This window comes from Hemicordylus capensis, chromosome 6 (assembly GCF_027244095.1).
Source record: "Hemicordylus capensis ecotype Gifberg chromosome 6, rHemCap1.1.pri, whole genome shotgun sequence".
Lineage (NCBI taxonomy): Eukaryota > Metazoa > Chordata > Lepidosauria > Squamata > Cordylidae > Hemicordylus > Hemicordylus capensis.
Window position 1 is genome coordinate 166,916,147 of NC_069662.1, and position 17,282 is coordinate 166,933,428.

At 49.0% G+C, this 17,282-nt stretch overlaps 1 long non-coding RNA gene across 1 annotated transcript in view; it reads left to right on the plus strand.

The window, feature by feature from the left end:
* The first annotated feature begins 937 nt into the window (after nt 1-937).
* Nucleotides 938-17,282, plus strand: part of LOC128330487 (uncharacterized) — a 60,592-nt gene continuing 44,247 nt past the window's right edge. The window contains exon 1 of the long non-coding RNA XR_008310120.1: nt 938-1,013. This is a non-coding gene — a long non-coding RNA (uncharacterized LOC128330487). The remainder of the gene's footprint in view (nt 1,014-17,282) is intronic.

Here is a 17,282-nt window from a genome sequence, read left to right on the forward strand (position 1 = left end):
GGTTGCATATGAATGGGAGACTTGATGTGGGAGCACTGCAAGACATACCCCTAAGGGGATGAAGCCGCTCTGGGAAGAGCAGAAGGTTCCAAGTTCCCTCCCTGGCTTCTCCAAGAGAGGGCTGAGAGAGATTCCTGCTACCTGCAACCTTGGAGAAGCCACTGCCAGTCTGTGAAGACAACACTGAGCTAAATAGACCAATGGTCTGACTCAGTATATGGCAGTTTCCTATGTTCCTATGTTTCCTATGAGACATGATAGAAGTATATAAAACCATGCATGGTGTGGAGAAAGTGGATTGAGAGAAATTCTTCTCCCTCTCCCATAACACTAGAACCAGGGGTCATCCCATGACACTGATTGCCAGGAAATTTAGGACCAGCAAATGGAAGTACTTTTTCACACAACACCTAATCAACTTGTGGAATTCTCTGCCACAAGATGTGGTGACTGCCAACAACCTGGATGGCTTGAAGAGGGGTTTGGATAACTTCATGGAGGAGAGGTCTATCATTGGCTACTAGTCAGAGGGCTATAGGCCACCTCCAGCCTCAAAGCCACGATGCCTCTGAGTACCAGTTGCAGGGGAGTCACAGCAGCAGGGAGGGCCTGCCCTCCACTCCTGCCTGTGGCTTCCAGCGGCATCAGGCGCGTAAGGATCGGGCAAGGGGAGACAGTTGTCTGGGGGCCCCACTGCCTGGAGGGGCACCCCAGAGGCACCTCATGTGACTCCCCATTGCCCCCTGCCCAGCCCCAAGGCCCCTCAGCCACTTGCCCTCTTCGCTGTCTCTCCTGCTTGTTCTGCTGGCCCGCAATGGAAGCAGCAGACAAGCAGCAAAGAGCTCCTTTTCTCCCGCCTCTCAGCTGATCGGTGGGTGGGCGGGGCTTCCACGGAGGCCTGGTGTAGGCCGCAGTGAAGCCTGAACTCCAGTAGGGCCCAAGCCAGCCAGGAAGGAGGAGGCAGCCAGAGTGGCCACCACTGGTCTCGGCAGCAGAAGACCCCTTGCTGCCAGGTAGAGTGTGAACTCCTTTTTGTGGTTACCTTCCCCCCCCCCTCCCCCGGATATATAGGCATCTGCTTGCCATAGGGCTTTGATATGGGGAGGGAGGGACTGAGAAGTCTCTGAATATTTATTTTTAAACAGCTTGGAAAATTTGTTGGCTTTAAAAAAACTATCTAAAAAGTCCTATAAGTGGCTTGTTTCATGGCAGAAAATTACAAAAACTTCTGGAAGAAACAGTATTATATTTATTTATTCATTCTTTCTTTCATTCATGTATAAATGCACTTATGTTCAAGTTGTTTTGCAACCCAGAAGGTCTGAGTGAGAACTGGGAAGCATGTGTGGTGCTTTTATTTTATTTTTCTTGTGTGTGAACTGCTCCCCAATAACTCGCAGGGACTTCAGGGTAAATCTGGCCAACATGTGAATGCAGCACCTCCATTCCAGAGGAGATGTGTCTTAAAGGGCTTTAAAAGCCTCCTGTGAAAAGCCTCCTGCCATCAAACTTGACTGAATTTGTTCAGAATTCTGGGAAAACAAACATAGGCTCACCCTGCATGGTTGAAAGTCTCCTTTGCTAATCTGCAGCGAGGGGCCCATTTTAATCATTCATCTTTCTAGTGTGTTCTAGGCATTAAAAGTAATACAAATGTATAGAACTCAATGTATATCACTATATATTGTGACGTGTGCGTGTGTGTATTCAGTGAAATGTATTTCCAGGCAGCATACTTATTTTGAAATATCAGACTTAAATCCTTGGGGGCCTGGGGTGTGCGGAGGCCCTGGACTTTGAGTGGGGGGGGCACATTTTAAAATCTTGTCTCTGGGCCCATTCCAACCTTGCTACGCCCCTGAGCGGCATCTGGTGGGCCACTGTGTGAAACAGGATGCTGGACTAGATGGGCTTCTTTGGGCCTGATCCAGCAGGGCTGTTCTTATGTTCTCAGCCCAGGTTGGGATCCACTGGTCTACAGCCTACATTTGTTCCACATGAATCACTCCATGCAGAAAGAGAAATAAAGAGCCAACTAACCGTTGAGCACCACACTTCCAACTTCAACCAACTTCCAGCCCAATCCGCATCATCTTTCCCCTACAGTCCCTGGACGCAAGCGTGTTTTGTTGTACTGAAATCAACAAAGCCCCACTGGCTTGGAGCCTGAATGCTTTGACAGAAGTGGAGTGCAGACTGGCTTGCTGGAAATGCGGACTCTTGAAGCCTGTCAACAGATTCCCTGTGAAGTGGAACATTTGAAGCGATCGCCCTGCAAAAGGCTCAGAGTTAATTGCGAGCGTTCACTGGTGGACTAACTGGCATTGGAAATGCTGGCGAGGCTGCTGTGAGCCCAGATTCCCCCACCGTGCTCTCTGTCGAGACCATGCCGAGCTGACCAGCGCCCCAGCTCTCTGGCCTGCCGGCTTGTTTCCCGGTCCTAGCCGTGGTGGATCAGATAAGCCCGCTCTGATGTTCCTCGCTTGCTCGCTGCCGAGAGCAACGGACCAGCAAACAGAGTCCAGCGTTCCCACAGACCCGCTGTGTAAACATTCCTCCACCGTCAGCAGCGAGGGGGCCTGGGACGCTGATGGAGGAGATAAGAGGGATGCAGCTGTGGCAGCCCTCGGAATCCGAACCAGCTGCCCCGGCCTGCCTTGTTGTTCCTTATTTATGTAAAGGCCAAACACAGGGATGGAGGACAGAGGTGGCTTGAGGGGGCCATGTGGGGAGGGACCATTCCGGAGGACTCCGTTCTGCTGCTGCTGCTGTTGTCGGTTGTTTCTGTTGGCAGCGTTGTCACTGGAGAGGCAGGATGTGTGTGAAGGAAGGGCCGGAATATGGCGGGGAGCCCGGGTGGGGTGCAGTGCATCGCCACGGAGATTTGTTGTGCCCCTCGCCCTCCCCGCATGCGGCCTCTGCCAATGCAAATGGGCCACCCAGTGTCCGCTGTACTGGACAGGTTTTCCCCAAGGGCTGCGTTTTGCTTTTCGCCACGGGAGTGAGTGGCAGCCATTCATTTATAGGGAAGAATGAGGACTACACTCAGGGTGTGTAGAGACAAGTCTGACCCTGCGACAAAATGTTGCCATATATCCCTCCTGCACATGTATTACTTGAGCCTGTTTCCAAGGACGATGAAAGTTTCAGGCACCTTTCCCCCTCCGAAGCAGAAGGGGACGTGGCTGTCCTGAGGGAGTATTCTTCAAGCTGAGAAATTTCCCACTCTTTTTGTTCATGCCCTCCCCCTCCTCACCATTGAATTCCAGGAGCTCCGCCCACTCAATTGTCTGTTAACTGTCCTCTGAGTCTGCGGACATTCCACTCCATTGGGTTACCATGGGACAGTTTTGGAGGGTTGCCCCCTTCATTTTGTTTTTTCTTCAGATTTTCATGAAACGTACACATCTGCAGATTACCCTCAGTCTGCCAGTACCTCCCTCTCACCTGCATGTGCTCCAGTTATGTATCCATAAGGATCATAAAACTTCCAGCTCTTTTGGAAATAGGTAAATATAGATGAGATTATATCCCTTTTCTGTTCCTTTGGCGTTTCTCTGGTTTGCTCCAAACCGTGTTCCATTTTTTTCTGAATTCTATTTGAACCAGAAAAATTTAAATTTCAGAATTTGGCATTGACATTTCAAACAAGTAAACTTTGAAGTGAATTTGAGGGTTCCTCTCAAGGAATTGCCCCATTTAGATCGCTTAAGAGAAACCAAGCAAGTTCCTATGAGACTAATGACATTGGTTAGGGGGGTTCTGCATCTCCCTTTGGCAATTGGCTCTACTCAATTTTCCCAAGCGTTTGCTTCTTTCCGTTCATTCGCATTGTTTTCCCCTGTTGCGTTTCCAATGCACATATTTGCATCGATAACTTGTTTTTTAAAAGCAGCTTTGGTGAGCTCCTATGAAAAACTGCTCTGTGAGTTTTTGAGTGGGTTCACACATCATGGAAAATCTACAGTTCCCCCAGCCTGAGATATAGAGGGGACTTGAAGTTGGAATTGCAGATGGTCACATATCTTGGTTTGTTGGAAGCAGCCAAGTTGAGTCAGAAGCACGCCCCTCGCGAGGCCCACCTTGCCCGGCCCTTTGACTGGTGAGCCTTTCCTACAAACTTTGCTTCACAGCCCTCGGTCCCGGTGGCAAAAGGGGCTGGCTGGCCTGGAATGAACCAGAGGTTCATGAAGAGCATGGGTTCAAACGACAGCACAAACCTAAGGTGGAGCATTGCTCAGGGTGACCAGCCAACTTCACTTCTAGGATGCACACTGCCCTTATTCCCACCCCAAGGAAACATGCAGTTCCTGGCAGAGTGTGGCTTCACAGGATCACAGACAACTGGGTAACTGAGACTGCATGTAGGTTCTACATGATGTCTGAACCCACCCTGTGTGTGCCGCATTTACTGATTGTACTTCAGTTTGTTGGGAGAACATGCAAAAGGGACCTTGGTGCAATTGTGCGTATGATCTCCTCAAGGGTGCTTTTTGGCAGCGTTTTATCAATGCATAAGAGCATATGGGTGATGCAGAGGAGAAAAAATAGAAATACATATTTCAGGAACTGACAACAAACTGCTCCTAGCCAGTCATCTGACCAAAACGTTGATTTGATTTGATTTTTTTTTTAAGGATTGCCAGAGAATTCCGAATACATTGCTTGATTTTGGAAACGACCAGCTAATTGGTTCCATTTTCTTATTCTTATTCTTTGTAAACTACTTTGAGAACTTTTTCATTGAAAAGCAGTGCTATAAATAATAGTAGTAAATAAGTAAGTAATACAGAACTCCAAATCCAGGCAGGAATCCAGAGGAAGAAAATTTCAGAAGTATCCTTAGTCAGGGATAGCTCCAGAGTGAGGACCAAATTGTGCCTTGCCCCTGATGTCCGCCTTGGAATGGTTTTAATGAAAGGCGGTATGCAAATTTAACAATCAATCAATCAATGCCTGCAGCATTTGAGAGGAGAGAAACTTATTTTATTTATATTTATATTATATTTATATTTATTTATAGACAGCTTTTATATGTATTTATTTTATATTTGTTTATATTATATTTTTATTTATTTATTTATAAAATTTATTTAATTTTTTCTTTATTTTATTGATTGTTAAATGTAGATACCACCTTTCATTAAAAAACCTTTCATTAAAAATTTATATACCGCCTTTCATTAAATTTAACAATCAATCGATCAATCAATGTCTGCAGCATTTGAGAGGAGATACACTTATTTATTTTATTTATTGTTAAATGTATAGATCGCCTTTCATTAAAACAATCCCCAGGCGGTTTACAGCAGAATTTAAAAACAAGATTGTAAAAAAGACACAATTAAACTACTGAGCTAAAAATATAAGCAAATCTGATTAAAAAATTAAAACACAAGCAAAAAACCCAGTACAAAATACAAAGAGCAGCAGCAGAGACAATCAAATAAAAGCCTGGGTAAAAAGACAGGTTGTGATGGAGACCAAGGAGCGAATGGGCACCGGGAGAGCATTCCAGAGTCTGGGGGCAGCAACAGAGAAGGCCCTGTCCCGCATGCATGACAACCGAGCCTCCCTCATTGTCAGTACCCGGAGCAGAGCCCCCTCAGATGACCTCGTCAAGCGGGCAGCAACCCTTGGGAGCAGGCGGTCCCTCAGGTATCCCAGGCCGAAACCACTTGAACCTGAGCAGCTCACCCGAAGCAAAACTAACAGCTCTCCATTTGCGGAACTGTTTCAGCAAAGCTTCTAGTCCACAAGAAATAATGTGATGTTGAGAAAAAGTGAGAATGAAGAAGAGTGGTGGGAGCAGGGGCGGAAGGAAATCTCACCATAGGCACAGAAGCGGTCTTCGGGGATTAGCCATAGGCCCTGCTGGGGGCCCTTGTGCCCTTGACAGTTGCCAGTGGCAGCCCTGCTGATCCAGTCTGCGTTCTCCCTTGGCTCTCTGGGACTTCTGAGGGACTCATAGTGGATTTTGTGTGTTTTGAAAATATGCCTGAAACTTCCAGCATTTTCAGTATAATTACAGAGTGGGAGCGGGCAGAACATAATGTGGCCTCCCTTTATGCTTCTGACTGCATTTTTCTCTGCTTTATTTCTTTGAATTGTAATTTTTCTGGGCTATGCTCTATTTTGGAAACTTTGCCTTGCGAGTAATTTTATCCTTGTGGTTTCAGTCCATCAGGGGCTTTACTTCTGGCTTGTAGGGAGGGAGCAGGAGAGAGAGAGAAACTCTGACAGCATAAAACTGTGGAGAGCACGATCTAGTTCTCACAAACAGCAGATGAGCAGATGGATTGCCCAGTGTTTGGTCTGTACAACTTCAGAATGAAGTGGGGGGGGGTCCCCATCACACACACACACACACACACATATATACACACACACACACACACACACACACGCTTATCTGCTGGTGGGAAAGCCAAGGAGAGGTTTGTAAAGGCTTCTTCTTTGGAAGAGACTTTGAGTGTGTGTGTGTGTGTGTGTGTGTGTGTGTGTGTGTGTGTGTGTATGTGTGTGTGTGTGTGTATATATATATATATATATATATATATATATATATATATATATTTCAAGAGAAGGGTTCCAGCCTAGACTTCTTCCTGATGGGCTAATTTTCTATGTGCATGGAACCATTTTAATCTGTAGGATCTGATTCCTTTTCATCTGATTGTGAGTCCTCTACTTAGTCAGAAGTGGTACAGTCCAGACAAAGGTTGACCATCTCTGCACTTTTGGAGAACTATGCCCAGTAAGGGCATAGTAAGGAGAGTAAGGAGAGCTGGTCTTGTGGTAGCAAGCATGACTTGTCCCCTTAGCTAAGCAGGGTCTGCCCTGGTTGCACATGAATGGGAGACTAGAAGTGTGAGCACTGTTGGATATTCCCCTCAGGGGATGGAGCCACTCTGGGAAGAGCAGAAGCTTCCAAGTTCCCTCCCTGGCAGCATCTCCAAGATTGGGCTGAGAGAGATTCCTACCTGCAACCTTGGAGAAGCCGCTGCCAGTCTGTGTAGACAATATGGAGTGAGATGGGCCAATGGTCTGACTCAGTATATGGCAGCTTCCTATATTCCTATGTTTCTAACCTGGGATCTTCATGGGTCTGTATCATGGCGGGTGGGGATGCTTTTGTTTCCAGATCTCCCAGTTCCTTCACTGAAGGGATTTCCTTTACAAATTGACTTCCTTATATTCCAAAATAGTGTTGGGTTTTTTAAAGGGGGGGCGGGACCCGCAAATACAAGAACTGCCTTGCTGGATCAGAGCAAGCTCCATCAAGTCCAGCCTTTTGTTTCCAGCAGCAGCAAGCCAGAAGCCCCTGGAAGACCAGGGCATGAAGTCTGATGGGGATTCTATTCCCCAACAAAAAGCCAAGTCAACCCACAGCCCTTTCTCTGACCCATCGTTTCCTACTGATACATTTCCTCACGTACTTTGTTGTTCACATAGCTTAAATCCTGCCAGATACGAGTTCTGCAGTGTTCAGTATGCCAAATATTCAATAAAAATTTTTTTAAGAACAACAAAAAATGATAAAAGGGTCAGGGAAATATCCTGCTCAAGGAACCGTGATTGTGAGAGGAGATATTTTGCCATGTTTTTCTCCATGTTTGCTGCTCAAGGAGACCCATAGCTTGTGCTAACTCCTCAGATGCTTCTCTCAACCATCTCCACCTTTCCTACTTTTTAATGTTGCCTGTGTTTGGAATTCTTGGGGTCTTAAAAGAAACTGCCCGGCTTAAGTGGGAACATAAATAAGGGACTCTTAGCAGAGATGATTATGGCTCATGGCATTTTGTGTTACCAACTAATCCCAGATAACTGGGCCAAAATCTTCAGGGCCTTCTTTGATCAGGCCAGCCAGACCACAGAGTTTTCGTCAAGCCAGAAAAACCACTCCATTCCAATGCATTTTACAATAAACTCTGTAACTATGATCTGAGATGACATGTTCTTCCATGCACCCATGAAGCCCTCCAGTAACCACCTCACGGTCAATTGGCAAAGAGGGATGACCTCACAAGTGGTTTGTGGGCATAGCCCTTCCCCGCCCCGCCCCCACCCGACCCGTATTGAACTGCATTTGCCATTTTGTCACCCACTCACCCAGTCCAGAGAGCTCCGTAGAGCATAGGTATAAATGGAGATTTTTCACAATGAAGGGAAGTAAGAAGTGGGGTCCCCCAGGGATCTGAACTGGGACCGGCGCTTTTTAATTTATTCATCAATGATCTAGAAGTTGGGATAAGCAGCGAGGTGGCCAGATTTGCAGAGGACACCACACTATTTAGGGTAGTGAAATCCCAAACAGATTGTCTCTAATCCCCACCACCTGGACCTCTGTTAGTGGCGGGGCCATGAGTGGAGAGCCCTGGCAGGTCCATATGGGTGAATGTGGTCCAACAGGAACCCCAGGCCCAAGCTGTGTAGGGCTCTGAAGGTCTGACTCTAGTCTTTTCTCAGGTAGCTGCTCTTTTCTTCAAGTGCCAATGATATGAACTCCTTGGCTGGGGCTGCTCCTTTTCCGCCCTCCCCTTCTTTTTGGTTTGCATCCAAGTGACTCTTTCCATGAGGACCAGGAAGCTCCACTTAGCATCGCCTGTGTGCACTGCTCTGGGTTCCCAGGCCATTACTGGCAAGCATTCTCTCGGGCCCTTGTGCAAGAAACCATCAGTGAGCCCTTCCAATTTTCCCTCACCCCCAAGGAAAGGGGAAAAGATTGCATTTGAGGAGCAATCTTGGTGTCAGTGGGCAGGATGGTGGTGCACCTACTAGGGTTCACACTCCCACACAGGACTCACCCCCACCTAGAGTTTCAGCCCTACTTTTATCCCAGTGCACTTGCTCCAGCCCAACAAGAATGTCAGCAGAGTGAGAGAGCTGCACCCACTGATGCGTGGGCTGCTGCTGATACTGCTGCTGTGGCTGCTACATTGCCCCCCAGGAAGGAAGACACGAAATGGCTCCTCCCCACTCATTGCCCTTTGGCCAGAGGGAGAGCAATGAGGGCAGTCCAAGGTATCAGGAAGAGAGGCAGCTGCCTTATGCCAAGACTCAAGTCAGACTGTTCAGTCCTCCTGCAGATGTTGGCCTACAACTTCCATAATCCTTGGCTATTTGCCACTGTTACCGGGGATTATAGGAGCCATAGTCCAAAAACAGCTGGGGGGCCAAAGTTGAGCAGGCCTGGTCTACACAGACTGGCAGCAGCTTCTCCAGGGTTACAGGCAGGAGTCTCTCTCAGCCCTATCTTGAAGATGCTGCCAGGGAGGGAACCTGGGACCTTCTGCATGCAAGCAGGCAGGTGCTCTTCCCAGAGTGGTTCCATCCCCTCAGGGGAATATCTTACAGCGCTCACATGTCTTCCATTCAAATGCAAACCACGGTGGACCCTGCTTAGCAAAGGGGACAAATCATGCTTGCTACCCCAAGATCAGATCTCCTCCCTGCTGTGATTGTTGAGGCAAGGAACCAAGTTCTGCCTTGCTCCTCTTTCAAAACTCACCGTTGTAAGCTTTAAAAGTGGCACTGGGGGTGGAGAGGAAGGTTCTTCTAGGGCTGGCTTTGCAAGGTGTGTGAGGAGAGACGCTCTTTGAAGAACGTGCAAGGGTCCGCATGGTCCGGGAGAAGCTCCTCGAATAGCTGCAGGTAGGGGCAACCTTGGCATCCTGTGTGCCCCCAAAGTCTGCCCCCTGAAGTGACTGCCCAGCCCCGCCTCAGGAAAGGACCGCCCGTGGAAGCAACAGCACTGTAAAGTCAGTTTCTTCCAGTGCTTCTTCACTGGGAGCGAGGGGGGAAGGAAGGGTGCTGAGCGGTCCTCTCTCTGGTCTCCCCCCCCCCATCTGTGTGCAGAATGAGTTTTGTTCTAGGCAGCAAGGTCAAGGCAGTGTGTGTGCATATGCATTCAGAGTGGGTCCTTCCTGATTTAACCTGAGCAGGATCTAAAATTAATGGAGCAGACTTTTTTTAAAAAAGTGCAAGCATGTGCACATGTGCACGCCTCGGAGGGAACACCGGTGCTGAGTGCAAACGTTCCTGGGGGGTCAGAGAAGTGAAAGGGGAATTGGAAAAACTGGGTCTTGCCAGCTTTTTACTATGCGTCCTTTCCTTTTATAGGGGAGGTCATGTAACGACCCCCTTATCTCTTCTGCAGGGTGCCTAAAATGCTCTTGGCAAAACCCAGCGTCTCATGTATAGTTTTACAGTGAGCCAACAAGCGCTGCAAAAGCAGAATTCAAGGGCTGTCCCTCAAAGCGCCCCCCCCCGGCCTTCAGTGCCCCATTCTCCGGCAGCAGGCACTGGAGGATCTGCAGGGATTTGCTGGGTGGCCAAAACTCACGGCCCGCTGTGTTGCTGCTCTGGTGGCCACTGGCCAGTGGCTGCCATTTGCCCAAGGCACCCCCATCAAAAGGGCACTATGCAAAACTGCAGAGGGGAATACAAGGAAAGCAGAGGGGCTGCTTTGCACCGTTGGCAGCCTCTCATTGCATGCTGAAAGTTTCTCATTAGAGAACTTGCCAGCTCAGCCAAACAAAATTCTTGGCACGTTTTAAGTACAGGCTTCCCAACATGAGACGGAGATGACAGACCTGCCTAACTGGAACATATTTACATCTCAGTCCTACACATTTGGAAGCATGTCCTGATTGTCCAGTGAGGTTTACTCCTAAGTAAAGAGGCTTCAGGTTGGAACCCTCAATGGGAGGGAACGAACATCTCCCTCCCTCCCTCCCTCCCTCCCTCCCTCTTTCTTTCTTCCTTCTGCTCTCTTTTAATGGGAATTTTGCTTCTCATTGAATTCAAGATTTGAGGGGCCCTAAGCCACCTAATGGCGCAACAGGGAAGTAACTTGGCTAGGGAGCAAGAGGTTGCTGGTTCAAATCCCTGCTGGTGTGTTTCCCAGAATAGTGGAAATGCCTATATCAGGCGGCAGCAGCGATACAGGAAGATGCTGAAAGGCATAATCTCATACTGCGTGGGAGGCAGCAATGGGCAACCCCTCCTGGATTCTGCCAAAGACAACCACAGGGCTCGGGGGTCACCATAAGTCGACACTGACTTGATGGCACAACTTTACTTTGGCAAGATGCCCACCTCCAAGTGGCACCATCTTCCACCCCATGCCCATTTATTTATTTATTTATTTATTACATTTATATCCCGCTCTTCCTCCAAGGAGCCCAGAGCGGTGTGCTACATACTTGAGTTTCTCTTTCACAACAACCCTGTGAAGGAGGTTAGGCTGAGAGAGACGTGACTGGCCCAGAGTCACCCAGCAAGTCTCATGGCTGAATGGGGATCTGAACTCGGGTCTCCCCGGTCCTAGTCCAGCACTCTAACCACTACACCACGCTGGACCTTGACACACACACCCCCCACCATCTCTGGTGACTCACTTGAGCTACTGCCATCAGGCAAGCAAACAGCAACTCACCGTATTGCAGCAGCTGAGGTGAGGCACCAAATTCGGTCTTGCCACCCCGCCTTGCAAGCATTCGAAGTGCTGCAGGCAGCCCAGTAACCCACCACCTGAAGCCCCATGCCCCAAGAATGGGCCGCCCCTGTCTAGCGGCCGTTGCCATGCACTTGGCCACACAGCCATCACGGAGTGGGGCCCAATCATCACCACTCCTTGGAGGGAGAGGGGAGGCTGCTCCAGCTGTTGCTGCTCCTTCTCAGTAGGTCAGGGGGCTGAGGGCCTCAGGGGGTGCTTGTGGAAGCTGACCCCTGAGCTTGGCCTGGCTCCTGTTTTCATTTTTCCTTAGGTTTGGGGTTGCCGCCTTCATTTCTGACGAGGCTATTATTGTGCCCTTAACAGCTGCAGGACAGGCATTTGTAGATGAGAAAACGATTAAGGAGAAAAAAAACAATAATAATAATAAACAATTTTATTTGTTAGCTGCCCCATAACAAATTGTTCTAGACCTCGTGGCACCTCCAGGAACCTCCCCACTCCCTAGGTTGTCCTCGGCACAACCCAGTGAAGGAAGTTCAGCGGAGAGAACTAGCGCTACCCCCATAGAATACTGCACAGTGTCTGAATGCACACACACATTTTTGTGGGACTGGCGTAGGTGCATTTATTATTTATTTATTTATTTATTTATTTATTTATTTATTATTATTAATATTATTATTATTATTATTATTATTATTATTATTATTATTATTACTACCACTACTACTACTACATTTATATCTCGCTCTTCCTCCAAGGAGCCCAGAGTGGTGTACTACATACTTAAGTTTCTCTTTCACAACAACCCTGTGAAGTAGGCTAGGCTGAGAGAGAAGTGACTGGCCCAGAGTCACCCAGCTAGGATCATGGCTGAATGAGAGGAGAGGAGAGCTGGTCTTGTGGTAGCAAGTATGACTTGTCCACATACCTAAGCAGGGTCTGCCCTGGTTGCAAATGAATGGGAGACTTGATGTGTGAGCACTGTCAGATATTCCCCTCAGGGGATGGAGCCACTCTGGGAAGAGTAAAAGGTTCCAAGTTCCCTCCCTGGCAGCATCTCCAAGAGAGGGCTGAGAGAGAATCCTGCCTGCAACCTGGGAGAAGCCGCTGCCAGTCTGTGCAGACAATACTGAGCTAGATAGAGCAATGGTCTGACTCAGAATATGGCAGTTTCCTATGTTCCTATGCATGGGGATTTGAACTCAGGTCTCCCCGGTCCTAGTCCAGCACTCTAACCACTATACCACGCTGGCAATGTGGAAACTGGATTTTGGAAAGGCAATGTGGAAACTGGACCCCTCAAACATGCGGAGTGCAAATTGCAGGGCCTGTTGCATGTGCCTTGAACAAAACATGTGAATAACGGCACATGTGTACAGATCAACAATCATGTGTACACTGTAAACAGAGTGTGAAGAGGTCTGCAGTGACTGGCCAAGGTCACCCAGGGGAGCTTCATGACGAAGCAAAGATTCCAGCCTGGGCTTTGCAAATTCTAACCAAAACTATCATGAGCAGACCCGAGGCTCTCCAGTTGTTGTTGGACTACAACTCCCATCATGCCCAGCAAAGAAGCACCTTTTAACGTGGTGATTCTCTTTATTTAGCAGGGGGAGAGTAACTGGCCCTCTCCACCCCCAGCAGAGTCCCTCCAGTGACTGTTGCTGGTCTCTCTCTGATGTTTCTTTTTAGATTGTGAGCCCTTTGGGGACAGGGGTCCATCTTATTTATTTATTATTTCTCTGTGTAAACCACCCTGAGCCATTTTTGGAAGGGCGGTATAGAAATTGAATAAATAGATAGATAGATAGATAGATAGCTAAGGTCATTCTGGTGGGGGATGGTGGGTGTTGTGGTCCAGAAACAGCTGGAGACCCTCCGGTTGGCCACCCCTGCTCTAACCACTACACTGCCCTGGGTCTTGAAATCTGAAAAAGAAACATCAGACAGACCCCAGCAACAGCCACTGGAGGGATGCTGTGCTGGGGATGGATAGGGCCAGTTGCTCTCCCCCTGCTAAATAAAAGAGAATCGCCATTTTTAAAAGGTGCCTCTTTGCTCAGGGAACAGGGGCTAACTAGGTCAGGGGTTCCCAATGCATGGCATGCCAAACTCCCATCATCCCCAGCTACAGTTTATTGTGGCCGGGGGTGATGGGAGTTGTAGTACCACAGGTTGGAAACCCCTGGTCTAGGTGGACGATCTGACTCTGCGTAAGGCAGCTTCATGTGTTCAGTATGGTTGGGTCTTGCCAAGACCCCGAGGGAGAGCACCCAAAGCATCGTGGTCCACCCTCAGCTTTTGGTCCTCAGATGTCATTGGACTAATGGGCAAAGGCCATTATTACAGTGGATGATGGGAGCTGTGGTTGAACAACATCTCTGGGGACCCAAATTTGGGAGTCACCCAGCTCAGAGTATCCTAAAGAGTACCCAGTTCGGAGTCCTGGGAGGAAGCTGCGTAGAGCAAGAGAGCCAGAAGGAGGGATGTCTACAGCTTGGCGTCAGTGTATGAGTCAGGGGTTCCCCAACCTGGGTTCCTCCAGATGGTGCTGAACTACAACTCCCAGGATCCCCCCAGCTACAGTTTAATATGGCTGGGGATGCTGGGAGTTGTAGTTCAGCAACATCTGGAGAGATCCAGGTTGGGAGCCACTGGTTTGAGGGCTCACCTGGGCATCCCCTGGGCATGTGAAAGACGGGCAGCATGGTGGTGAGAAGCTCTGTTCTCTGCCCTACACACATGCAGCCCCTCCGAAGAAGGGCTGCAGGAGGACATTAGCTCGTACCTACCTACTGCTTGTGCATCTGCCTGCTGCACAGCCTCTGCCTCTGTCTTCTCTGTGCAGCCTCTCGCTGCCCCTCCACAGAACCAGAGACCCTCCAATCACCCTCATATTCAAAGGTGAGGTGACTGCTTTGGAACATAGGAAGGTGCCATATACTGAGTCAGACCATTGATCCATCTAGCTCAGTATTGTCTTCACAGACTGGCAGCGGCTTCTCCAAGGTTGCAGGCAGGAGTCTCTCCCAGCCCTATCTTGGAGATGCTGCCAGGGAGGGAACTTGGAACCTTCTGCTCTTCCCAGAGTGGCTCCATCCCTAAGGGGAATATCTTACAGTGCTAGTCTCCCATTCATATGCAACCAGGGTAGACCCTGCTTAGCTAAGGGGACAAGTCATGCTTGCTACCACAAGACCAGCTCTCCTCTCCATAATGTCTCCATAAGCCCTTCTATAACCAAGCCAGTGACTGAAAGAACTGTGTCTTCTTTGGAACATAGGAACATAGGAAGGTGCCATATACGGAGTCAGACCATTGGTCTATCTAGCTCAGTATTGTCTTCACAGACTGGCAGTGGCTTCTCCAAGGTAGCAGGCAGGAATCTCTCTCAGCCCTGTCTTGGAGAGGCTGGTGGGGGGTGGAAACTTGGAACCTTCTGCTCTTCCCAGAGTGGCGGCTCCATCCCCTGAGGGGAATATCTTGAAGTGCTCACACTTCTCGTCTCCCATCCATATGCAACCAAGGTGGACCCTGCTTAGCTAAGGGGACAAGTCAGGCTTGCTTCCACCAGACCGGCTCTTTGCCATGAGCAGGGAAGGGTTTGTGCTCAGCACAGAAGTGATGCCTTGCAAGTGGTGTTCTGGCTGCCATTCAGCTCAGAGTCCCTCCTCGCTCTATCTCCCCAGTGGCAACTTCCACACACTTAAACCAACCCCTGCGAAAACTCAGTGCATGACTTGAAACTCAGCAAATTCTGCCCTTCCTCCAAGAGCTGGACCATTCTGAGCCTTGACGTTTGCTGCTGCTACCCAATAACTGCTAGCCGCTGACTCACATCCACAACCCAGTTTTCACAGAGCTTTGCGTAATTTATGGCCATCCCATTGATGTGGCCTAACTGGAATATTATTCCAAGGCGTATTACAAATCTCGGCTAGCTTTAAGGAAAGGAAACATTTTCGTTGGCCAAGCGGTTGGAATAATAAATCAAAAACTCAGCAATCCGTTTAAAACAATATCGATGGGAACCCAGAGGCGGCTCTCCTGGAGCAGTGACTTGTGATTGGCTCATATTTATGTCTCAAGGAAATGAAATCGAAATAAGGGCAGAAAGGAAACCCGGAGCAGCTAATTATATTATATGTCTTCAAGGTGGACCTGCAAGGGGGAGACAGGAGGAACGAGGATTCGGATGTGTACCACGTGGCTGTTACGTCCATCATGCAGCTGGAGAGATGGAGTGGATGAGGCAAGAGGGCCTACCCTGTTGCAGCTGGGGATGATGGGAGCTGTAGTCCAACCACATCTAGTGACCCAAGTGGGAGAACCCTGCTTTAGAGAAAGAGTTCCAGGCTGGATGCAGCTACTGGCTTCCCCAAGACCCCTGCAGTAGTTCATCGCTACTCTGTGGCTTTGTGTCAGAACTCAGCCATGCCCTGGCAAGGCTTCCTCCAGGGAAGAAGAGGACTTGATCCATGCAAGGGTGTCTAACACCAACCAGGATCCCATAGAGACAGCAGCCCTTGAGGGACAGCTAAGGTTCGCTCTTCCTGTGGTAATTCCTCTAGAGCAAGGATTCTCAACGTTGGGTCCCCAGATGTTATTGGACTTCAACTCCCATAATCCCCAGCCCCAGTGGCCTTTGGTTGGGGATTATGGTAGCTGAAGTCCAATAACATCTGGGGATCCAACGTTGAGAATCCCTGCTCTAGAGGAGCCTGGGATCTCAGGGAATCGCACATATACCCATTTGACTCCTGGCCCTGCTCTTAGGCCTCCCATCACTCCCAAGGCTGCATCAAGGTTCTGAACCAGCGCCCCTCTGCTTGCCCCAAGAATTCCTTCTAATGGGCCTGCTCAAGAGGAAGCAAGCCCCAGCACAGGCTCGGGATTAAGGCCCAACAAAATCCAGGAAGGAGTGGACTTTCCTCTTGCCTTTATACTCTCCTCACTATCAGGGAAGCACTCATCGCTTCAACAGCTCTACACGAAGACCTCCTCCAGAGCCAGCTCCCAGACCTATGCTGTGATCTCCTCCTTGCTCCAGCCCTCTTGCCCTCCACTTTCTGCCTTCTACTCCATTTTCTGCCTTCAGCTCTGACCTTGACCTCAGGCCCCATGGCCTGAACTGCAGGCAACTCACTTTGCCACCCTTGCGCTATTAGTCCAAGTGGCTTCTAATGGGCCTTGGCTCCTCTTGTTGGCTGTGCAAAGAAGCACCTTTTTAAAGTGGCGATTCTCTTTATTTGACACAGGGGAAAGCTACTGGCCCTATCCATCCCAAGCACAGCATCCCTCCCGTGGCTGTTGCTGGCGTCTACCTTATGTTCCGTTTTTAGATTGTGAACACCTTGGGGACAGGGAGCCATTTTATTTGTTTATTTCTATGTAAGCCACTTCGGGAACTTTTGTTGAAAAGGGGTATATAAATATTCACTGTCATATTCGTATTGGGTCAAAATATGGGCAAACCATGGTTACTGTCGATCAAAATCCAAAGACCCCATGCACCTCTTACTTGCAACTGTTGGAGGTTCTGGACCTTGAAACTCGGGGCTACAGGCTGACCAAGCCTAGTGACGATACAATCAGCATTCAAGCGCCCTCTACAGGCACAGGAAGGAATTTGTCCATGGTTGCTGGGCAGCATCCAGCCCCATGATTGGTCAGGCCAGGAATAAATGTGAGCCGCCCAGCCTCCTACTCTTGCCAGGTCAGCAGTGCAGAACCTTCTGCCTGCTGGACTTCAGGCCTTAACTCCAGATGCTAACCTGGGTGATCTTGGGTTTGAGCACACACATTACAGATCCACATT